We start from the raw sequence: 24160 nt of genomic DNA on the forward strand, positions 1-24160 counted from the left end.
GTTACAGCTCACTGGCAGGGCCAGTGCCCATGCTCACCCCATTACCATGCTCATAGCACATCCACCCTCACCCCACATCCATGCCCTCCCCATGGCCACGCTCACCCCACATCTGCACTCACGCTACAACCACACTCGCCCCATGCTCACCCCATGGCTGTGCTCACCCCTACCCGTGCCCACCCCACAGCTCCCACTCTCCCACTGCGGCACCAAAGGGAGATTTTTGGGGAAGTGCCCATGCGGGGCTCAGGCTGTGCCGGGGAATTGCGAGCATCGTCACAGCAGCAGCAACCGCATTTGAAAACCCCAGTTGCTAAATATGTGAAACTTGCATAATTAACAAGACGTGGATCAAATACAAACAACGCATTCACAGCGCTTCCACGTTCCGGTTCCCACCCCCCGCACCCCCTCGCTGCACCGCTTACATTTTTGTTTCGCCGAAAGGACTCGAGCAGGGTGGGAAGTGATTCTGTATTCCTGTGAAAAAAAAAAAAAGCAGATATATAGATATATATATATGAGCGCAACAAACCCGTGTGCTGCTTTTGTCAGGGCGCGCTGCCGGGAGGGCTGGGATGTTGGTGAGGCTGCAGGACGGAGCTGTGCCCCCCGAGCCGCAGTGCTGAGCAGGGGTTTGGCTCTGGAGCTCCATTTCCCACAGCGTGGGGATGAAGGACCCACGGCCCAGCGCTGTGCTCACCCCACACAACTCTGGGAAAGCAGAGTGGGGACAACAAACGCTGCTGGCGTCCCCCCCTCCGTGATGGTGTTTGGGGGCATCATCCGAGCGCGTGGGCAGTGACTGCCCCATGGGAACTGCCGGCCCCGGTGCCCCCTGTGGGTGACCCGTGTGCCATTGGGGGCTGTCCCTGTCCCACAGGGCACTGCAGTGACATTCGTGTTGCCCACCCTCGTGCTGGAAATGGGGATGGGGGGACAGACGTTGCATTGGGCTGAGATGTTGTGGGGTGGTCGGACAAGCACAGGACAGATGTTGGTGACACCCGTGGGGGAGCAGCAGGCAGAGGGGTGGGCAGAGTGCATGGGGGGGACAGCCCTAGGGAGGGTGGGTGACATCACTGGTGTGGGTGCACATGAGGGGCACAATGAGGTGACACCACATGGGGGTGTAGAGGACACTGGGGTGAGTCTGCAGTGACCTGGGGGCAACTGCGACACTGCACAGCTGTGGTGGGATGCTGGGAAACACGGGAGGTGGGGGGGGGGGGGGGGGGGAGTGAGGTGACACCACACGGGGGCGGGATGTGGGGGGCACATTATAGGGACAGGTGAGACCAGAGGGCCACACAGTGGTGGTGCCCCATGGGAGCAGATGGGGTGGAGGACACACAGTGCGGTGACACCCGTGGGGGGTGGCAATTAGTGGGGGACAGAGCACAGTCGTACCCCACAGGGGTTGAAAGGACACAGCGGGGTCACGTGGCAGGGACACCCGTGGGGTGGGTGGGACGTGGGGTGGGGGCACAGCGCGGTGACACGCTGCGGGGGGAAGAAGGACACGGGGGGGCACGCGGCAGGAACACCCGCGGGGGTCGGGGGACGCAGGGTGACACGAGGAGGTAACAGTGGGGCAGACGGGGCACGTGGAGACACGGAGCGGTGACGCCCCGCAGAGGACGGCGGCACTCGGGGGGGCCGCGATATCCTACGGCAGCGGCGAGGACGCGGGGGGACGCGCGGCGGAGTCACTCGTGGGTACGCGGCTCTGCGACACCGTTCGGCCGAAAGGCAGCGGGGCGGTCATCCGGAGGGACCCCCGTGGGGGTCGCGGGGGCTCACACGGCACGGACACCCACCGGGGCACCCATCGCAGCGGCACCCGCGGGGACGCGGTTCGGTCACACGGCCGGACCCCGAGGCGCCGTACGGTGCGGGCGGGCGGCGCGCGCGCGGGGCGGCGGGGGGCGCGCGCGGCTCTCGGCGCGGCGCGGCGCGGGGCGGTCCGGTCCGGTCCGGGTTTTGCCGGCAGCCGCGGGCAGCGGCCGCGGCAGCGCCGTGCAGCGCGTTTCGGGGGCTGTGCACTCCCAGAGCGAGCAGCGATGTGGAGGTGGGTGTGCGGCGGCGGCGAGGCACCGCGCCCGCCTCGGCTCCCCTCTCGGCGGGCCCCCTCCGCGGCGGCGGGCAGGTGCCGAGCCCGGCCCCGTTCCGCCGCCCGCGGTCCCCGGGCGCGCTGCGCGGCGCGGAGAGGCTCCGCTTCCCTCCCTCCCCTCCCCCCGGCCCGGCCCGGCCCGGACCGCCGGTAGGTGCCGGCACCGCGGGGCCGCCCCGGCGGGCGGCGGCGGCGGAGTTCGGGGAAAAGTGTCGGGAAAAAGTTTGGCGGGGGGCGGCGGGCCGGGGGCGGCGCGGCTCTGCTCCGAGCCCCGTTCTCTCCGCGCCGCGTCGCGCTCCGCCCGGCGGTGCCGCTCCGCTCCGATCCGCGGCGAGCAAAGTTTGGCGGCGCGGCCGCGGGATGCGCCGTGCGGTGCGGGGCCGGGAGGGGGGCAGAGCCCGCACCGAGCTCCGCTCCCCGCACCCAGCCCCGCTCCCCGCGGCCGCCGCCGCACCGCCGCCTCTCGGTGCCCGCCGCCGTTTCCCGGGTGACAATGGTGGCGGCCGGGGCGCGGGGGCGGCGGGCAGCGGGGCGCCCGCTAGCGCCGAGCCGGGAGGGGGGGGGGGGCTGCGCGGCGCCGGGCGGGGGGGCAGCGCCGCCACCCGCGGGGACCCTTCGCGGGGGTGGGGGGGGGCAGCGCGGCCGGGGGGCGGGGGGAGCTCCGCGCTCGGTGCCGCGGTTCGGCCGGGGGCGGTGCGCGCTTTCCGGCGGCGACAGCTGCGGGGGGGACGTGGGAGCGGCGCGGCGCGGCGGAGCCGTGCGTAACAAGTCCTGAAGTTTGGGGGTTTGTTGTTTCATTGTTTTTTTGGTTTTTGGTTTTTGGTTTTTTTCTTTACCCCTCGCGAAGTAAATTCATTTATTTTATTTTTTTTCTCCCGCTTCTCCGCCGGCCCCGCAGCGGTGCCCTTCGCGCCTGGTGTGACGGGAGGGAGGGAGGGAGCGGAGCGGCGGGGAGGGCAGCGGTCGGTGCCGGGGATGACGGCGGAGATGGGCGCAGGCGGTGCTGCGGGGCGGTGGGTGATGTCTGAGCGCCGCGATCACCGCGCGGAACTCCGCCGATCCGCAGCCGGGCGGCCCCGCCGGGTTTCGTTGTTTTTTTTTTTTTCCGCCCCCCTTTCCCTCCCCCCCTCCCGTTTCTATTTTCTTGCCGCTGTTTTCTCTCGCATCCAGCACCGGCGCTGCGCTCCTTCCCGCGGGGCCTCGCTCGCTGGGGGTCATTCCGCGCGGCGGTGATGGATGGGGACGTGAGGGCAGGGGGCAGCTCCGCGTCCCGCGCACGAACAAAGCTGCGCGCAGCATCGGCCGTGCGGTGCTCGGAGCCGTGCACCTCCCCCCCCCCCCCCCCAGCCCCCCAACCCCCGGCTCCCACGTGCGTGGCCTCGCGCCCCGGGAGCCGCCCGCCCGGCTGGGAGCCGCGCTGCTGGGGACGCGGCCGTGCCGTGCCCCTCTTACCGGCTTTGTCCGCCGCTGCGACCCCCCGGCCCTGGGCGAGCGGCCGCACGCCTCGGCAGCCCAATCCCCGGGGAGAGGCAGAAAGCGCCGCGGGCGACCCAGACCCGGGCAGCCGGGGCCGTCCCACGGCTGCCGTGCGGCACCGCGTCCCAGGGGGACGCGGCAGCGCTGCCGGGGCTCCCGCCGGCCCTCCGCCACCCGATCCCCGCCACCGCCACCGCCGTGCCCTGACCTCGGAGCGGCCGTGGGGGCCGCGCCAGCGGGTGACAACAAAAGCAAAGTAACAAAGGCCCCGCCGCCGCGCGCAGAGCTGCGTCCCGGCCCCCCACGGCGGCAGAGGGGCGGCGGGGCCGTCGTGCAACGGGAGGACGGCGGTACGGCGCTGTGCGTGGGGGGCTCCGCGCCGGGCGTCGGGGCGGGCGGGGGGCGTTGTGCCCCACTGCTCGGTGAGGAGCATCGCACCGCCTCCGTGGGAAACGTTGGAGGCGTGCTAGGCGCTGAGCCGGGCCGTCCTCGGTTCGTGGCGGGGATGCGGGCAGCGTGGCGCTGCTCGGGGGGGTTCGGAGCCTGCGGAGGGGGTCGGTGGGTGCGGTGCTCCCACGTCCAGTCCCGTGACGGAGGGTGGGGGGCAGAGGAGGAGTGTGAGGCTGCGCGGGCTCGGCACCCGTGGGCAGCCCCAGGCTGCAGAGTGCCGCTCGCTGATGTCCCGGCCGTGGGGATGCTGGGTGCCTCCGGCACGGCCCTCTCCCGGGCCGTCTCTTCTCCCCTGCGTGCAGCTCAGCGCTGGGCTCCGTCCCGCACAGCCCCACGTGCTGCTCACATTGCCGTGGCCCTGTCCCTGCCAGCTGCTGTCCCACAGCAGGGCCAGACCGGACGCAGCCCCGTGTCCTGCTGGGAGCTTTGCAGTGGGGCCGTGTGGGGCTGCCCCGGCCCCATCTCCCACCGCCTCTCCTCCTCTGCTGCTCTGGTGGTGCGTTTGTTTTCCCAAACCCCGGGTGTAGGAACAACCTCTTGATTAAGTGTATTAATAGTTAAACTTTCAGCTCATAGCTTAGACTCACCAGACCACGAAAAGCCTCCGTCCTTTACTCATGCTCTGTTGCTCAACTAAAATATTGCACTGAAAAGGTTTGTTTTTTCTTTTTTTCTTTCCTTTTCCCCTGACTCAACTTTGACTCCTGGGAGCTCAGGGGCCACTCAGGGGCTCCTCATGGCCCCGGCTGGGGGGGGTCCCAGCTGCCAGCCCCACAGCCTGTGAGCAGTGGGTGGGGAGGTGCAATGGGGCAGCTGTGAGGCCGGGGGGGAAGAGGTCAGGTGTGGGGCCTTGGAGAGCACGAGGTGACCCATGTGGGTGGCCGAGGATGAGCTGAGATCCCATTGATGATGGGAGAGTGTCGGGCGTCTGCAGGTGGGGGTGAAGGGCACCTATGGGTCTGCCTGCATCGCTGCGCTCGTGGCAGTGATGCCCTCACCTTGCCCTGTGCCCCCTCCCTTCTGGATGCCGCAGGGCTGTGCTGTGCTGCAGCTCTGTGCTGGGGTGGTTCTGTCCCAGCTCGCCTTTCCCCGTGGCTTGGAAGCAGGTGGAGGGCACTGTGCAGCCTGGGATGGCAGTCGTCACCGTGCACGGGTGGCAGCCTGTTATTAGATGAATAAAAGGATTTTTAAGGTCACTGGTTTTTCGAGAGCCAGCACAAAGGCCGTCCTGCTGCCCTGGCTGCCTGCTGCTCTGCGGGGCTGTGGCTCCCCTGAGTGCCCCGCTGGCATCTCCAGTCATGGAGGTGCTGCTGGTAGGTGCGGGGCGATGTGCCACCCCCAGGAGTTGGTGGCCTGCTGGCAGCCCCCCGTCCTGCCCCAGCCAGGTGCTGCCGGCCCCTCGGGGCTGGCTGCTGGGGGAGCCTTTATGGGAGCCTTTATGGGGCACCCATGCGAGCAAAGTTGTGAGGTGGGAAAGGGATCGAGATAACAGCCCTGCTGGATCTGTGTGCTGAGTCTTGGCACTTGGTCTGTGGTCCTGCTGTAGGATTTGGGAGCGTGACTCTGTTTCCTCTTGCTCAGATGGTATCGCGTGTACCAGAGGGTCTCTCTTGGTCTGAGCTTGGGCATCCTTAGTGCTGGCGGAATGCAGAACCATCGCCTCCATGTCCTGATGCTGTGGGGAGCTGGCCCAGCTGTGGGGTTTCATGTTGGCCTCGTCCCTGCAGCTGATGGCAAAGAGGTGTAGTGCGATGCTCGTGGTGCCCCAGCTTGGAGAGGTGAGAACCGTGACAGGGCTTGGGTCGCTGTCTCCATCCCTGTCTGGCGGTGTGATACGGTTCTGCAGGGATCACGGTGTGGGTATTCCATGGGCACCATGCTGCACAACGTCGCCGTTCAGTGGTGGTGGAGGAGCTGAGCCCAGGAGGAGGCACTGTCCTGGGCAGTGTGCTGCTGCCGTGCCGCTCTGCGCTCTGCTCTCGAGGTGTCAGGGCACCTGTGGCCGTGGGCACGGTGGGAACCATCAGACAGGTTCAGCACTGGTGTCAGCTTGGTGCTGGCTGCGTCCTGGGCATGGTGCAGCCCAGGGCAAAGGCGTGGGTGCCTCGGTGCGTGGGTTGGGGTGCTCAGCCCCAGCGCCCAGTGCCGTCCCGCAGCACCGCTTGGTGTCCTGGCACTTGGCAGCTGTGCGAGGGCAGCCCTGGCTTTGCCTGGGAGCGTGGCGTGATGGATGGTTCGTTTTTGCCTTTGCAATCCTGCCTTGAGTTCTTGTCTCCACTCCAGCTCTTTGTAGAGATGTCTGGGCAATATCCATCTCCCACAGTTTTCCTTTCAAGAGTCTTAATCTGCGCCCGAGCAGCTCCATCCATTCTGACCCCAGGTGGTCTCTTGGTGTCCAGTGCGTCCCGGGGTCACCAGTTCTCATGTATTTCTGCTCGGCCTGCCCTCGGGCCTTTGTGACTCATTTTCCATCAGGCTCTATGAGAAGAGCTTTCTGTAGTCCAGCCCTGAGCCCAGAGCGTGCAACTTGGGCAGCTGAGTGTTGGCAGCCTGGCTGCTGTCGGTTCACCACCCTGGCCCCGGGCTGGCTGTCCCACAGGCTGTCCCCTGTGTTCCTGCTCTCTGGAGGGTCTGAGGAGCTCGAGAACGTTTGGTGCTGGGACAGCACTTGGAGCAGAGCTGTGGGAGCTCCCACGGTGCTGTGCTCGGGTGAAGCTTTGGCTTCGCGGTGAGGGGGAGCGATGGAGCTGTGTGCAGTTTGGCGTGGTCCCACCCCCGAGCCCTGGGCCGTGGTCAGAGCCTGGCACTGTGCTGTCCCCCACACCGGCGCCGTCCCTGCTGTCCCCGTGCCGTGCCGGGCTCCACGTGTGCCGCTGCTGGGACTTTTCCCCCAGTTCCATACCCTGTGAGCGTGGCCGAGGATGGCTGGCCCCGGGAGCGCTCGCCTTGCCCTCTGCTTTACCTTCTTCATCTCGCTAATCTGATGGCCGGAGGTATGCGAAGCATTTCAAATATGGCCTCGTTCACTGGCTCCGGACAGAGCACGCAGGAGGCGTTCCTTCGCACTCCTCCCCAGCCCGCCGCTCCCGTTCCCCCTCCCACGAGCATCCCGCCGCGCGGGCACGGCGCAGGGCACGGCGTGGCGTGGGGCAGCCGTGGGGTGGGGGCCGATAGGTGCTATGGGAAGGGCTCCCGTAGGCTCCGCGGTACCAGCGGCGGGGCCCAGGCCGGGGCACAGCGGTGTCCCTTGCTGGGAGAGGTGCGGGTGGGCACGGGGTGCAGCTGTGCAGCTCCCGCGGGGTCCGGCCCTGCGAGGCGCCCCGCTCAGCTCTGCACCTGCGCTGGCACCGACCTGTGCGGAGCTGCTCATGACATCACGGCTCACCCCGCGGCTGCCAGGAGGGGGGCAGGGGCAGGGGGCAGGGGGCACGGCTCCTGGCAGCGCGGTGGGGCCCGGCGCCGGGTGGGGGCTGCACGGGGAGGTGCTGCGCCGCGCCGCGGGAGGAGGCGGTGGGAGTCTGTCAGCGCTCCGGCTCGGCTGAAGTTGCTATTTAAAGCCGGGGCAGGAAAATCGACGCGGGAGATGAGGAGGGGGAGGTTTTGGGAACGGCCTCGCGTCCCTCTGCCCGTGGGATCCGCGGCCCCGGGGACAGCTGCGGAGCCGGCCGGGGGGGCTGGCGTGGCGGGGGGGTGGGAGCCAACGCGAGGCGTCCGCGCTGTAATGCGTCAGGACAGCTCGCAAATTCCAGCGAGGTGCCGGCCGCGGCCGAGCGTGTGCTGCTGCACCAGCGGGAGGGCCGCGCTGCCACTGCGAGTTACAGTCGCGTCGTGGGGCGCGATGGCGATGGAGGGGGGGCCCCGATGCTGCCTGCGTGGGGAAGGGCTCGGCCAGGAGGGCGGAGAGGCCGAGCCCCGGGGCTGAGGATGGGGTGGTGCGTGTGGGGAAACTGAGGCGCAGGGACACGCGCTGCCGCTGCCGGCATCCGGGGGGTGTCAGGATGAAGCCCGACCGACCCCAGCCCCCCGTCCCCGGCTCGGCTCCGTCCCCGCGGCTGGGCGGCACCTGGGCGGCCCCAGAGCTCCCCTCCCGCTGCCTGCAGCACTGCGCCAGCGCGGCGCGCCGTGCCAGGCTGACGCCGTTTGGCTCGGGAGAAGCTGTGTGTTCGCACATGGACGCTTCCAAAGCGAGCAGCTGGGTATGCGTGCGGAGGAGGAAGGAAGGAAGGGGAAAGCCAGCCGTCAGGGCGTTTCTATTGATGAGTTTGTTTTATCACGTAGGTGTCGAAATACTTTGCAAAGAGAGCAACCGAGCAATGTTTGGGCCTGGCCTTTAGCAGAGGCGTGATGGAGGAAGGGGCTGAGAAGGGACTGGACTGAGCTGGGCTGAGCTGCCCCCAGGGCCGGGCGCTGTGGTGGAGGTGCAGGCAGGCTGCTCCCGGGGTCTCAGTTGGCCGTCGGCCTTCCCTCGGGTCCTCCCTTCCCATGAGGCAGATCGTCATCCTTTCCTCTCGCTGTCTGAGCTCCCAGGGGTCCGGATGAGAGCTGGAGGTTTGCCTCCATCCATCGATGCGTCCAGATCCACCCAACGCTGTGTGCTTCTCTCCTCTCCACCGTCAGGTTTTGTTTCCTTAAATAAAGAGCCTTTAAAAGTGCTCATTAGCCATTTTAATGGGAAAAGCAGAGTCACCTTGAATGCGGCACAGTGGTTCAGTGGGTGCAGGTCGGTGGGTGCAGATCGCTGCTCCCCCTCTGTGCCTGCACCTCTCCAGGGCGCACAGCCTGGCCAGGATGGGCCCTTTTATTTGTGAAGGCGTGGGGGGATTAGTGGGAGGATTAGTAAATATGACCCCAGGTAAAGATTAAGACTGTAAAAAAAAAAAAAAAAAGCTGTTTTTTCCCCATGCTGATGCACCGTGAAGATTAAGGATTCGCAGGCAGCAGTCAGCGCGCTGTCGGAGGGGAGGTCGTGGCAGGAGGGGTGGGGGTGGATGGGGTGGGCTGGGGGCACGTGGCCCGGGGTGCTGGGAGCCCCAGGTGTGGGTGTGCTGGGGGCTCCTGCGGGTGGAAGCATCTGGGCTGCTGTCCCTGTGCCGAACGCCGGGTAATTGCGAGCAGCCGAACGCTGGCAGTACCTGACACTCGCTGTGAGGCCGTGGCTGCGGCAGCTAATCTGAAAGGACGTGAACTCGACAGGGAAGGCTGGAAAATACTTGGAGCAGCTGAGGAGGTGGGAGCAAATCAGCCCCCCCTCCCCGGCCACAGCTCTCCCGTGTGTCAGACTCTCTGCGCCCCAAGCCTCATCCCGCAGATGGGCCTGGGGCTCCCTGCAGAGCTCTAGGGATTATCTGGGACCTGGGATCTCAGCTGCGTGCTGAGCGTCCGTCAGATGAAGCTGTGTCCCACCGTGCTGCAAGCATGCGTGCCTTACTGGGGGGCTGTGAGGTGCTGGGAGTCCTTGGGAGGACATCGGGTCATCTGTTCTTGGGGTGCTGGAGGGATCCTCAGGTGCAGGATGGCGGGGTTGGCTCCCAGCCATGCCCAGAGCAGCAAGAGGGCCAGGCAGTGTCCCTGGTGCATCCTCACCCTGCTTCCTTCTCCACCCATCAGGTGTTTTCATTTCTGGCTCAGGGCTGAGGGGAATCCTCTCCTGGAGCCGGGACCCATCTCCCAGGTTTGTGGTGTCCTCTGGGAGGGAAGCAGAGCTCTGCACATCCTGGCAGCCTTCACGCCTCCATATGAGCTGTGCATCGTGGCCCTGATTTGCAGAAAGCAGGAGTGTGCTCTGCAGCTGCCATAACTCCTGTCCTCCAGGAGCTGGGATCAGACCCACCGTCCCACTGCTGCTGAGCCCCTCCTGTACCAGAGGAGGTGGGATGTACGTGGGATGCACACGGTGGTGTGAGCCCCCTGTTATGTGCAGGCCAAGCTCTGCAGGATGGTACTGGTCACACTGCGCAGGGCTCAGAAACCCCATATCTGGGTGTGCCTTGGTGCTCCTTGAGGTGCAGAGATGCCCCTGGCAGGGGGAGTCCATGGGCTTCCAGAACCTCTGCCTCCTACCAGCGCCAGCCAAGCATGCCAGCAGCGCTCTTGTTGCATTTCTGGGTACCAGCCCATGGTGCTGGCGGTGCTGCTGCTGTCAGAGTGGGGAACACTGGGTCCCCCCCTTTCTCGGGGGCCAGGCCATTCCCTGCCCAGAGCCGTTCTCCTGCCAGCTGGGAGAGGAACAGGCATTGCTGTAGTGGAAAGTTGGAGGGTGAAGCGCGGCCATTTCCCCTCTGAGAGCCACCTCCTGCACCGTGTCATCGGGCTGGCACAGGGACAGCTCGCTAACGTGAGTGGCATCAGGGACGAGCATTCCCGGCTGGGTGGCAGTGCGGGGCACGAGCTCTGTGCGGGGCACCTCTCATCCCACCGGGCACGGCTGTCCCAGGGACCCATCTGCCACCCTGCTTCTCACGGCAGCGCATGGGAGCAGAGCGGCTGAGCGCACCCTGCTGCCCCCAGGGAGTGGGAGGGCAGGGGCAGGACTTCGTGGTGCCAGCGCCGCGCTGTGCCGTCCCCGCCTGCTGGGGAGCTCCAGGGCTCTGTGCCCGGCCGTGGGTCTTCACCGTGCTGCGTCCCTGCAGGATGTGGTCGGGGTGGCGTGGAGGGGCACTGGGGTGGGAGATGGTGGCACAGACCCCAGGGATGTTGTGCTCTGCCTGCGTGGAGACCTTGCTTGCGTCTGGTGTCCAGGTGGCGTCGATCTGTTGTATTTGTGACGGGTTCAGGCATCCCGTGCCACAGTGCCAGCAGTCCCACATCTCCCTTTGCTGGGGATGCAGCATGGCCATGGCACGGGCAGGACTTGGGAGCACTGGGGCTCCCTGCCCTGTTCCCGGCACAGTGATGATGGGCTGTTGGGGCTTGCACGGCTCTGGGGTTACTGTCCCTGCCCAGCTGCGCCGTGCTGTGCTTGGGCTGGAGAAAAAATGCCTCCAAGGACAGTAGGAGGAAGAGGCTGCGATTTTATCAGCAAAAAATGTCACCCCTCTAAACACGGTTTGATGATTCAAGCAAATCCCTGTCACCCCCCTCACACCCGTGCTGTTTCAGGTGGGGTTGGCTCAGAGCGGCCACGGGGTGGGGAGCAGCAGCATCCCCCATCTTCGGCTCCCACGGGGAAGGCGTTTGCCCAGCTTGGCGCCCGGGCTCCCGGCTCTGTGGCACCGCGGGGCGCGGCAGCCGTGGGGCTTCGCCTGCGCCGGAGCTGCGGGGCCGCGCGGCAGCCGGAGAGGTGGCGTTTGGAACGAGGGCTGCGGCTCGTAGGAAATCACGTGGCGCAGAGACCTGGGGCTTTACGGGAAGAGAGATTAGAGAGGCGAGGGGCAGCGCAGGGCTGCTGGTGCCTGGGGCCGCCGCCCGCTCGTACGCGGCCCGGCCGGGAGGCGCGGGGCACCGCGGGGAGGCGCGGGCAGGTGGGTGGCGGGCGCGCCCCCCCCAAAGCAGATGGGCATCCGAGGTGGGCCGCCCCTTCCGCATCGATTCCCCGCGCTGGATGGTTAACGATTGCTTTCCAGGGTTAATTAAACTCTCCTCGTCGGGGCTGCTGCTGCTGCGCCGTGGGGGAGGAGCGTTCCCTACCTGCGCTGCCGCCTCCCGACTGCGGCCCCGGGGAGGGACGAGTCCGGCTGCGGCCGGGATTTGCTTCCAGGCCGGCGCTCGCCCTCGATATAAATCCAGCAGCGTGGCAGTTGTGCGGGGAGGATCTCGGCGGCGGCCGGCTCTTCCCTCTGGGGCATCTGAAGTGCGGCGTTGTCAAGGTCAGCCCCAGCCGAGCGCTAAGCAGCTCGCTGCGGCCTTGGATGCTGGAGGAGAGGCTGGCGGGCGTCTTCCCGACGTCTGTCGTTGTTTTTGAGACCGGCCCGGTCCCTCCTCCCTCTCCCCTGTTCCTTCAGGTTTAGGCTGCAAACACGTCTCTATTTCCAATTATTTTTAAAGCCGTCAAATATTTGGCAGCCGGACAGTCATTGTAGAGCAGCGTGTTTTGCAGAGCGGGTCACCAGCCATGCAATTGTTCGGAGTTTCTGATTCTTGCATATATAAATATGCCCTTTCATCGGGAGCTCTCAGTCGAAACTGCCATCTTTCGCCTCATTGTCAACATCGGCGAGGTTACGCATCGTTTGCTGACTCACAGCCTCCTGCTCTAATTACTCGGCTAAACTCCCTCTGCGGCGCGGGAAGCAGTCCGAGCCCCCCGCCTTCCCTCCCTCCCCGCCCCAGCGGCCAACCCCCACCTCCTTGCTGCCTGTCCCTGCCCCAGATCTCGCCACCCCCCGGCCCATCCTTGCCTGCTGTGCTGGCACAGGGAGCTGGTGGCCGTCCCCGTGTGCCCCCGTGGCAGCGCCGCTCAGAGCGCATCTGCCCACACCGCGCTCCCCGGCTGCTGAGGACAACCTGTGCTGAGGACCCGGGGCCGTGGGGGGCTGGCGGTGGCTCATAACCCCTGCTCAGGGTCGGGGTGGATGGCCCGGTGAGCCTTGCTGAGAGAGGAATGGCATCGCCTGCCCCGTTGATGCGGTGCCCTCCCCCAGGTGCCGCCCCACTGAGGGATGCTGGCTGGGCGCTGCTGCGGCTTTGCCCGCAGTGCTTTGTGCCAGGCGATGCGCCGGGACCCCGGGTCAGCAGGAGCCTCCTCTCCTCCCTCCGCGGCAGCACCAACTCAGACAAGCTGTGCACTAAACCTGTTAGCTTATCCTCTTTTATCCCAGTCTGATATGATCATCCGCACTGTAAGCTTTCATCCGGGCCCAGCGTGATTTCCAGCGCTGGAGCGATTCGAACAGACGCCGCAATTACTGCAGGCTTGGTCTCACCCCGCTCCTCCGCGCGGCTCGGGCTGCTGTGCAGGGCCACGCGGGTGCCCATGAGCAGGGCCGCAGAAGGCGCCACAGGCTCCGGCGTTCCTTCCCAGCCTTATTTCTTCCGCGGTCCCAGCCCGAGCTCAGCGCTGTGCCGGTGTGCCCTGGCACGGCCTCGCTCTTGGGCACTCGTGCCTTCTTCCTCCCGAGGGCCCCCAGCCCTGCGTGCCCCCATCCCATGAAGCCCAGCACTCTCGTTATCTTCCCGTGTGCTCAGTGCCAATGTGGTGCTGGAAACAATGCCCTTGCAAATCCCGCTTGCTAGCAGAGGTGAAACCTAGCCTGGTAATCCAGTGGTAGCGACCGTGCGCCAAGCCAATAATGCAGCACTGCTGGCTTTGGAGGAGCAGATACCTTATTTATTTATATATATAAAAACATATAAGTGTTTGCCCAGGCTTCTGTCTGTCACAGAATGGTACGACCACGCATCTTATCTTGTAAAGCCATATTTTGGCCCTTTTTTCAAAAGAAAGTGAATTTTAAGCACAGGAGACAGTGATGGTTTCTTTGGAGCTGTTACGATCTGCCATGTACAATAAATCCGTCTTAGTTTGTGGATTATTGGCCCAATAGACCGTAACAGCTCTGTCAGCCCCTCCTGGCATGCTGTGTCCAGCTAGCTCAGTGTTGTGTTGGTTCTCCCTTTTTTTCTAACAGAAATTTCCAAAGGATTTTTCCATGCCCTGTGCATGTACAGCAGCTGATATGGAAATCGCAGGAGCTCCGCTGTGTGCCCAGGTTCTGTTGTTCATTTTTTTTTACATATATATTTCCCCTCTGAAAATACCCACGGGCACAAATCTCCGTGAGGGAGTCCAAGTCCCTAAAATCTGTTAAAGCATAAAGGCAGAGCTGTCACTGCCGGAGAGCAGCAGGACGGTGCAGAGCTGCGCTGGAGGAGCGGGTCGCTGTTTTGGGGTTGCTCTGCAAGGCTTCCTATAGAGAACCCCGACCCTGTCTGGGGTCAGCAGGGCCAGGCGAGGGGACGGGGACAGCGGGGACAAGGCAGCGCGGCTCAGGGCCGGAGCAGGAGCTGTGCCCCTGGGCTTAGCGTGGGGGCAGATGTCTGCCTTTGTCCTTGGGGCTGCGTGGGGGCCAGGGCAGGGCTTGGGGTGGGCAGCACATGGCACCGTTAAGGCCCGGCCCTGTGCTGGAGGAGCTGGGCAGCCGAGCAGCCCCGTGAGCCCAAGGAGAGCTCAGTGAGCCCTGCGCCTCGGGGGGCTGCGCTGGGGACTTGCACTGCTCCGCCAGAAACAGCCTGAGCCCACAGCCCCAGATCCCAGCACGGGGCTGCCTGCTGCACCAGGAGCGTTATCTGCCCTTCACCTGGATGTCAGATGTGTCAGAAAGGAGTGAAGGAGGAAAGAAGGCAGGATAGGTCTTTGTGAAGGCCTGGAATGGAAAAGTGCCTTCCGCCATGCGTGCCCAGCATCCTTCACCAAGGTTCTCGCAGCCAGCCTGCGTTGGCTAAGCAGAAGACCAGGAAATTCCCTCCTGTGGGATGGAGGCGGCTGTGGGCAGCGGGAGAGGGCACGTGTGGGATCGTCCCCTTCTCGTGGCTGAGGGCAGGTGTTCTGCAGGGACCCTGAGCCCACTGTGGGCGCAGCAGTGCACCATGGCAGGCTGTGGCTGTGGAAAACACGTCCAGCTGCGATCAACCATCAGGGAAGGGCGAGCAGGCGGAAGCTCTCACGGCCACACCGAGCTGCTGCTGTGGCTGTGGACCCCTGGAGCTTGGGCCCAGGGCTCCTTACCCTCTGGATATGGGTGGAAGCCCCACGGTGCTGCCTGGGCAATCCTCCCAGCTGGGCCCCTTCAGTCTGAGCAGAGCCCCAGAGCCCCTGGAAGTGCATTCTGGGCCGATTGTCCGTGCTGCTGGAGGGCCTGTGGAGCTTTAGGGTCTGTCTGCCTCGCCTGCCAGCCACTGGCTCTGCCACGCTGCTCTCCTGTGGGTGAAGAGCTGCTCAGGGCTCGGCACTTTCTCTCCAGAAGGGCACTCGCGCTCTGTAATCATCTCAAATCACAGCTCCTGTTCAGTAAGCTGTCTCGAGCTCCTTCCATCCCTCACCATCTTTCCCTCGTGCTGACGGCGTGGGTCTGCAGCTCTCCTCCTCCTTGTCTATTCTGTACCTCCTGTGAGCAGCTCATCCCCCGCCCCCCACCCCGCTTCATGCCGTGCATCCCGCCCAGCCCCATGCCTCGTGCACACAGGCACACTGTGCTGTGCCTTTGCTCCTTCCACCCTGTACACGGGTGGCCACGGCTCCATCTCTGATGCCATCCCATCCCACTTTCCTGATGAGGCGCAGTGTGGGATCCCAGTGAAAATCTATCTAACTGTAGCCCTACCTGATCACAGACAGACGCTGGGTTCCTTGGAACAGCCTCTTGCTGTCGTTCCACTATATCTGTGAACATTTGGGAGGTGTTTTCCCAATTACTTTTCCCATCCTCTTGCCTAGGACTGCTGTTTTTCCATCCTGTCTTGGCAAGCTAGAAAGAAAGGAGAAACCCTTTGTCTTGGGTTCAGTAAGCATCAGGCACCAGGGGAGCTGGTGGACACCCCTCCAGCGGAGAGCTTGACGTGAGGCTCATTCCATGCACTCCTCAGCGGTGCATGCTGGTGGAGCTTGGTGTTCCCCCATCCCAGAGCACAGTGTGCTGATGGTGCAGGTGTACCTCCAGTCTGTGTGCAGTCACAGTCCTGGTGCTTGCAGCGTGGGGATGGAGGGATGGATGGAGGAACGGGAGTCCTGAATGAGCTCCCCTCACCCCATTGGTGTCATGGCTGCGAGGTTTTCCCTTCTCCCACTGCTGTTCCCAGAGCCCAGCAGCAGGCAGCCAGGAGCTGGCTGCTCTCACTCACACTGGAGGGTCTCAGTGCCATTGATTGCTGTTTGCAGTAGTGGTGAGAAAGCTTTGTGGCTCTGCTCCGGAGGAACAAGGAGCTGGGTGCTGTACAGTCTGCAGCAGGTATACAGGGAGGAGGCCCTTGGGCAACCTTACCTAGCTGTCATCTCCTTGCTGCTTCTCCTGTGATGCTCCAACTTACCCATGGTGTCACGTGCTGTACTGCTGTGCTTTCCCTGACCCCAGGCTGACATTGTGACCGCTTTGGGGCTGGGCTGGTGGCAGTGGGGACACAGCGGTGGCTTGGCTCAGGCTGGCGTCCTGAGGTGCCTGCTTAGGCTCTCCAACCTGCTTCACCTCAGCACTGGGGCACCCTGTGAGCACACAGGTGGCGTGGAAGCTCCCGAGCTCAAGCGACCGCCTGCTGCCCGACCGGGGTTTGATCTGCATTATTGTAGATTTAAAAAAATGCGATTGCTCTTTCCCAGTTCCTATGTTTCCTGAGAGCGGTCTAGTTTCTAGCTTATCTTCAGACAGCCTCAGGGGTATTCCCTGGGAGTTTGGGAGTTTAATCAGGCATTGCTGGGGCATGTGAACTCTGCGTATAGTGGCTGTTCCCATGAAGGGGAGAGCCTCTTGCAGATATTTAGGTTGGCGTGCCTGTGCTGGGGGCTGGGCCTGGCTGGGAATGCACAGCTCCTTTCCCGGGGAGGGGACAGGGAGCGCAGGGTGACAGCTGCCGGCTGGAGGTGGCTCGTGAGCTGGGCGTGGGGGCTTTGGGGGCTGCCCCCTGCAGCGGGGCTCACTGTAGGAAGTCATTGGGTGCTTCTGTGCCTCAGCCAGGCAGCACTCGTCCCCTCCGGCGCTGGCTCTGCCACCTGTGTCCTCTCTTCCCAGCCACCAAGTTTGTGTCGAAGCGTCCTGGCTGGGGCCTGCCGTTCCCCCCGGCCCACTGCTCTCCTCCTGCAGCTCCGTGCCCCCCCAGCCCTCACCTTCTGCTCCTTTTGGTTCGGGTGGTTTTTAATCCCGCCACTGAGGGCGGGCAGTCGGGAGCTGCGTGGAAATGACCGATAGGCGAGATGTTGGGCTCAGCTTTGCTGGTGAAATCGAGGGCTTTTGTTGCTGGCTGTTTAGCAGGCAGTATTTCTTTTTAGGCTGGATATATTCCTGGCAAGAAAAATGATGGATGCTCTGTTTCGTTTCCAGTGGCAGTGTTTCAGATTCCTTGCTCCAGGGCAGAAGCTGAGCTAACTCCGATTCCGGAGCAGCTCTGGTACCTTGGCAGCTTAAAGGCCACGGGGTTGCTTGAATGACAAGTGGCACTGAGCACAGGCAGGGCTCGGGAGAGTCGGTTTTGTGCAGCGTGCCCTCGATCTCTTGCAGGAAGCGGGGCGGGAGGAGTGAGAGCCCACTGAGCGGGGAGGGAGCCTTTCATTGTCTTAGTGCTTTGCAGGCAGAACGTGTGGCGTTGGAAAGCGAGCCCGACGCACAAAGGAGAGGAGTGCTGTGCCTTCCCAGCGAGCGGGGCTGTGCTGCATGTTGCTGCCGAGGCAGCTGCGTAGGTGCCGAGAAGCACTGAGTCTTGGGGCGCAGCTCATTCCTATGTCCCAGCAGTTCCTGCGCTCCCCGGACCCCCTAAGCCCTGCTGTGGGTCTGGGTGCAGAGCCCGGAGGCTCAGGGCAGCCCCTGTGCTGAGCTGGGGCTGTGGACCCAGAGCAGCGCTGTGCCCACCCCGCCCTGGCCATCAAGCCTTCCTCTTCTTTCTCCTTCTTCTTCCTATTTTCCTTATGCAAGCGTGGCCAAGTGAAACATGGTGCTGACCAAAAATAACAACCACAAGCAGATCCAGACAATGGATAAGCCCCCAGTGAGGGCAAGGGCGACCCGAATCCTCCTGGAGGAAGACGGGATTATTCTGCGTCCTATTAGACATCTGTCAATAGCTGCCATTTGTGGACCCCGGCTGCTTCCCGACAGCGCAGCCGCCTTCCTGGTGCTACAGCAAGTCCTTCAGCAGCCCATGTGTGCTGCACAGGGCTGCCTTTGGGGTGATGGCACGTGTCACTGCTGTCAGCGCGGCAGCCCGCCCCTTGGGGGTGGTTTTGGTGTGGGCAGCTGAGATGCTCCCAGGTCCCCTCGTGTGCCAACGTCCTCGTCGGCCTGCAGAGGGTGGCTGGCTGATTCACGCCCTTGCTGCTCCCATCCTTCTGTGCTGGGTCCCTGCGTTTGGGTGGTGCTGCAGCTCTGGGGAGCGGCATGCAGGGTCCTGAGCATCCCTTAGTGTGTGCTGTGCCCTCCCGGGCGTGATGCGGGGCCTGCTTGGTGCTGGGGCTGCCTGGGGGGGTGGTGCTGGTGGGTATGGGGCTCTTCACCAACAAATGCTCCTGTGCTGCTGTGCCTACAACTTTGTTTTCAGTTAACTTCTAGAAGCTTTACTGCTGCTGATCAGTCTCTCTGTGACCTGCTTATCAGTTATACCCCACGTAATTTATGCTTTAATCGGCCCATCTGTTAGCCATGGTGATTCACACAGCTCAGGGCTGCAGGGGTCTCCTTGGGCAGGGGTCCCTCTGCAGTGCTCAGTGCTCCTGCTGGGTGCCGGGGCCGCATGGGGCAGCTTGGTGGGGGTCCCAGCAGCACTGCTGGCACATGGGAGGGCTGTGTGTCTGCCAAACCTCCTTTGGTTCGCTTGTGTCCCCTCCCACGTGAAGGGGCCAAGTCCCTTCCTTTGAGACATGCTGCCAGTTCTGCTCAGACGCCCTGGCGGTGCACGGTGCTTGGGTAGCAGTGCCTGCTGTGGAGCTGTGCTCTTGTCCCAGGGTTCTGCAGCCATGGGCTCGGCGTCTTCTGTTTGCTGGATGTGCCAATGCTCAGCGGGCAGCAAACGTCCCCAGTGCCCTTCCTGTGGCATCGGGCAGCCCAGCCCCTGAGTGCTGCAGCCCCAAAATGCCATCAGTCACCTCCCTTGGCAACCTGACGGGCTGTGCTGGAGGTTTCCCTGCAGGAGGGTCTGGGGGCTTTGCAGGGGAAGGTGGTTCTGCTGGGCTGGGGCCACGTCTGCAGGGTGCGCCGTGTCTCCTGTCCCTGCAGGGTGGATGCTGACTGGCGTTCGCAGCACCTCACGGCATTATGTGGGACTTGGTGGGTTTATGAGCTGCTCTCCAGCACCGGCTCAGAGCCGTGCCTCCTCCTGCCGTGGCCGCGGGTGGGGGACGGCGCTGAGGAGTGGGCGAGCATGGAAGCGCTCCCCAGCAGAGCCGTGCCATGGCGCGTGAATGTCAGATGCTGCTTGGCTGCGAGATCGGCTCTTGCAAACACAGATCTGTTCAATCCCATTTGGAGGGAGGTGGGGGAGGCGGGGGGGGCCTTCCCGAGTCTCAATCTGGTAGGTTTTAGTTACAGTCGTTTTCGGATTTGGGCAGTGAACGGCGCAGCTTTGGCACAGGGGGATGGATGAGCCGTGCGGGAAGCGCGCTGGGGGAGGTGACGCTGCCAGCCCCCGCTGTCCCCAGGCTGCAGGGCCGGCCGTGGCCACGCTCGCCTTCACTGCGTCCCCAGGCAGCAGCTGCGCGAGCAGAGGAGGGGGAGGAGTCGCCCGGAGTTGTCCACAGGGCAAATGGAGCCCTGAAACACTCGGATGGACGTTTCAAATCGCGTTATCTCCATAACCGCCCTGCTCTGGCCCTTCCAAGTGGCAGCGGAGATAAGTGGATTTTGAGGGAGCGCCTGGTCGTCTGACATTTAAGGCTCCATAATCCATAACTACCGCACCTCAAAGGCAGGACGGAGCCACGCTCCCCAGCCAGGCAGCATCGGGCAGCCCCAGGGGTCCCTGTGGCAGTGGCCACGTGCTGGGGCAGGTTGGGTCCTGGATCACGGCAGGGAGGAGACAGAGCTGCTGCTGGCATCACACGGACGGGGCTCCTGTTAGCGGCATGGAGGTGCTGGTGGCATGGTTGTCTGCTTGGTGCAACAGTCAAAGGCTCCTTGGAAAGCCAGGGCGCTTCGCTCTTGGTCTGAGTGCATCTGTGCAAGGTAGGAGCCAGCAGGGAGGTGGCATTGCCTTCTGCACGCAGAGCTGGACACGGGCACGGAGGCGGCGTGACCCAGCGCCCATCCCTGGCTGGGCAGAACGCGTGTGAACTGCGAGCTGCTCGTGGGAGGTACCGTGGACGGAGGGAAACTGTTTTCGAGGAGGAGGCTGGTGGAAGCCACTCCATGCGCCATGATGCGGTGCCATCTGCTTTCAGGGCTAATTCCAGATGCTGGATTTAATCTTCCATAGCTTTTTTAATTCAGGAGTTGGCTTCTTAGCGTCCCCCTGTGCCACCTTGGTAGAGGAGCGGCTGCCGCAGCCGGCCCTGTAAGAATGTTCTGGAGATGAACCACCTCTGTGGATGTGCCCATCTGGTGACCTGTCATCACCTGCACCTACAGCACTGCCCAAAACCACGGCAAGCTTCTGCGTCCTCTCCTGGTGCCTTGACAAACTAAAGGGGGTGGCGGTGACTTGGTGCGCCCATGAGTGGAGCTTCTGGCTGGATCAGTTTTTGGGAAGATGAATGGGAAGAGCAGAACTTGTGGTCTGTTGGGTTGACAGAAATGACTAGCAAACAAAGAGGTGAAGAAGACCCTTGTGGTACCCTGGTGGTACCTGTGCCTGTTACTGGGTACCATTAGAAACCCCCTGGATGGATGTCCTGCGGGGACGTTCAGCCCTGTGCCTTGACTTCTCCCCTCATCCCTTGGCTCCCTTTGGTTTCCCCGCATGCCCGTAGGTGGCAGCGCCGTGGTCTTCGTCCCTGTGCCCAGCTCTACCCTGCTGCTGGGGACTTGGTGGATCCTGTTCCTCCAGGCCAGATCAGTGACATGGGCCCTGGTTAGGGCTGGCCACAGTGCATTGGGGTCCGCCTATCTGTCTGTCCAGCTGTCTGTCTGCGTGTCCCGGCGCGTCGCTGGGAGGCGGGGGCTGTGCCGGGCGGCTGGCCGTGCCTCCATGGCGTGGGGAGGGGCGAGGGGGAGGAAGCGGGGACAAAAACCCTGCGGTGGACACAATTACAGCCACGTAGTGCCTCCTTTTTAGAGGCTGAAAAGACGCTGGTTTCCCTTCCGTCGTCCGTCTGCTCCACCTCTGCCGGCCAGACAATGGCGGGCCCCGGTGCCCACCAAGCAGCACACAATGGGGAGGGAGCCGCGCTCCCAGAATTTAAAGAGCTGAACTTTTAATTTTTGTCCCTTTGTCTCTCGAGCCTGGGAGCACCTCGGCTTCGGCTTTTCTTCTATTTTTCTCTCTTTACGTTCGTGTCTGTGCATGGCTGAACGAACAGTGGCTCTTACGGGAGCAGATTGATTTATTTGAAATTAAAGGAAAGCAGAAGTTATTTTTAAAGACAAGAGTTTTTACATCTGAAGGAGCTGATTGCTTTCCAGTAATGCTAGGCAGCAGACAGTGAAATAGCACAGGGGGCTGGAAATCGCCGTCCATCATTTCCACTAAGCTCCGCGCCTCTCTCAGATGAATGCTTCCTGCAACCTGGGGCCACAGTGCCCACGGTTTTGCTTCTGAGTTTTGGAGCTGGAGCGCTCCCGGCACGAGGCTGGGGTGGAGGCAGCGGGTGCCTGGTCTGCAGAGTTTGAGTTCTTCGGGGCGAAGCCCACGGAAGGCAGAGGCGGTGGCAGGGGTTGCCACTCCCAGGAGGGCAGCGCTGGTGTCAGAGCAGCTCCCGTTGTGTTCGAGGCTGCCCCGTGCAGAGCGGTCCGGGCCCCGCGCGCCGTGCTGGGGGCTGGGGGCCCTCCCGCCCTTGGTGGGTCCCCTTGAGCCCTGGCAGGCCTCCAGCCTAAGCTGTGCGGCGCAGGCCTGGGTGCGCGGGTGCATCACATGCTGCTTAATGCCGCGCCGCAGCTAAGCACCTTCTGACAGGGACCCAGCTGACGCCGCCCGGCGCCTTCCCCAAGGGATGGGGGCCAGGAAGGGGGCCGGGGCAGGGGGGAGCCCGCTGTGCCTTTCCTGGGGTCAGCCGTAAAGACGGGATTAAGATAATTAATTCCTTCCCCCCCCTCCTCTGGCAATTAGAGACGTGGGGCCGGGGCAGCGCGGCCGTGCTGCGGGCGATGCCGGGGGGGCTCTGCCCGTTGGCACCCCGGGGCGAGGCAGCGCCAGGCGGGCGCAGATGGCGGGAGCTGGCGGTGCAGCCGCGACACAATGGCGGGATTGTGCGGTGCAGGGCAGCTGGGTGCTGTGTGGGTCGGCGGTGCTGCAGCATGGAGGGGACCCGCTTTGCGTCGTCGGGTGGGACCGGGGAGTGGGTTCCTGCTGCGGGCACATGCAGGGGGCCGGCCGTTGCAGCCGACTGCAGGGGAAGATGTGCCCTTGGAAATAAGTGGTGGAGGTGGAGACTGCAGCACGTGTTGCACAGGGGTGGCGCGAAGGCGCAGGGCTGCCAGGAGCGCGGCCAGGGGGAGGCAGGCCCAGGGGCATCGTGGCAGTGACCGCTCCAGCTGGGAGACAGCCTGCAGCCAGTGCTCTGCCTGCTGTGCTGCCCGCCTACCGTCCTTGGTGTGAGGCTGGGGCCTGTGCTGTGTGGGGCGGGGGATGCTCCCGCTGTCCTGCGGCACAGCTCGGCAGCGAGGCCGGTGGCACGTGGTGGAGGTTTAAGGGCGGGAGCTAAGCAAAGAGCCCCAGAAGGTGTCTGAGCGATATCAGCGGCGGCTCAGGCTCCACCAGATTACACAGGGCGGGAGCGTGAGCTTGGCAGGCCGGTAAATCCGGGGCTGATCGGCGTGGGGCTCGCGGCTGCAGATCCCCGCCGGGCAGCCATGCCTGGCCATGTGCACGCAGAGCTGGGGGTGGGACCGCGTCGCATAGCAGTGGGCACATTGCCGCCAGCCCAGGGATGTTCGGGGGGCGCTGGGCAGTGGTGCTGGGGGCGAGCCCTGCTCCATGCAGCGCCGGCACTCTGCACTGCTGCGAGTGGGGCTGGGGACCCCCGGCCTATCATCCCAGCCTGGGCGCGTGGTGCCACAATCCGAGGCCTGGTAGGCTCTGCTCTGCAGGCCCTCAGCCCCATCTCCTTTGCTCGGTGCCAGGGCTGGGCTGCAGGGCAAGCGGGGCCACCACTGCGAGGGGCGGAAGAGGAGAAGGGCCGCAGGAAAGGCGGTCGCAGGCGGGCGTGAGATAATGCCGCCGGGCTGCTTTATCTCACATCCTCCCGTTAGATGCTTTTCCTGCCGCGCTCCCCTCCTGGCCCCGGCACCCGCAGCTTTTGTCATTGAGGTGTGACCCATCCCAGTGCCGCAGGAGCTGCCCAGGCCTGCTGCTGCCCGGCACCCTGCGGCCTCGCCGCCCTCCTCTCGCTGCCCGGCCTGGCTGTGCTGCGGCGCTGCCCACGTGGCTGCCGGCCGGGAAGGGCAGGCTGTCCTGCGCCGCAGCCCTCCCTCCCTCCCACGTGAATCGGAGAGCTGCGGGCTGGAACCCGAGTCCTGCATCGATCCGCGCTGCATCTTAAATCCCACAGCAGCTGAAGCAAGCGGTTTTAGTGCGAGGGTGGGGGTGTTTTTCTCCGCAGGCGAGCTGTCTCCTGCGTCGGGGTGAGATGGGCTGTCTTCCTGTTCCAGTAATGTGATGTTTGGCACAGGCACCTCGCCCCCGTCTGCATCCAACGGCTCTGCTGCTGGGCTCGTCCGTAGGCAGCGCCCTGGGCTGTGGCACAGTGTGGGCACCGCCAGGCTGTGCCGAGGGTCGTGGGGTCCCACTGAGCTCTGTGTGCCTGGGGCTGCTGCAGGGGGGCTGCAGGAACGCTGCCTACCCGCGCCCGGCCCTCCTCAGGTTGGTGGGACCGGCGAGGGGCCCCTCCAGCACTGCCCTCCCCCAGCCACTGTTGGGGTGGGGACGCGGGTTCCTGCTCCGCTAAGCCCTGGAGCTTTTCTCTAAAGCCTGATTACTCTGGCAGTGCCTGTGCGTGCGTGCATGCGTGCGTGCTCGGGAGGGGAGGAGGAGGAATTTCACAACAAGTGTTGGCGGCCACGCCGGGGCCCAGCTGCCCCTCACCCCCCAGGGCTGCAGCACTGCGGGGATCTGTGCCGAGGGAGCTCTCTCGTCACCTCCCTGCAGTGATGTGTGGGCAGGGGATGTGGGGCACGGCACCGCTGGGTGGGCAGGAGGTGCACGCTGCAGCTCGCCTCCCTTCCCCTTCCTGGTGCCGGTGTGAGCGCTGCCCTGGGGACGAGGGCCCGGGGGGATGGTGAGCAGAGCCACGGGCAGCGTGCCACGCACCAGCTCCGTCCTGCATCAGGCATCAGCCCTGCAGGGCTGCGTGTTGCTGGAGCAGAGCAGGACGGGAGCCCTGTGACTGCTGTGGGG

At 64.2% G+C, this 24160-nt stretch overlaps 1 protein-coding gene across 2 annotated transcripts in view; it reads left to right on the plus strand.

Moving 5' to 3' along the window:
* The first annotated feature begins 1958 nt into the window (after nucleotides 1–1958).
* CXXC5 (CXXC finger protein 5) overlaps nucleotides 1959–24160 on the plus strand; it is a 28030-nt gene continuing 5828 nt past the window's right edge. For both annotated transcript variants that reach the window (XM_052684525.1, XM_052684526.1), the window contains exon 1: nucleotides 1959–2074. The gene's annotated coding sequence lies outside the window, so the exon portion shown is untranslated. The remainder of the gene's footprint in view (nucleotides 2075–24160) is intronic.

This window comes from Tympanuchus pallidicinctus, unplaced genomic scaffold, assembly GCF_026119805.1.
Source record: "Tympanuchus pallidicinctus isolate F22 unplaced genomic scaffold, pur_lepc_1.0 scaffold21, whole genome shotgun sequence".
Taxonomy (NCBI): domain Eukaryota; kingdom Metazoa; phylum Chordata; class Aves; order Galliformes; family Phasianidae; genus Tympanuchus; species Tympanuchus pallidicinctus.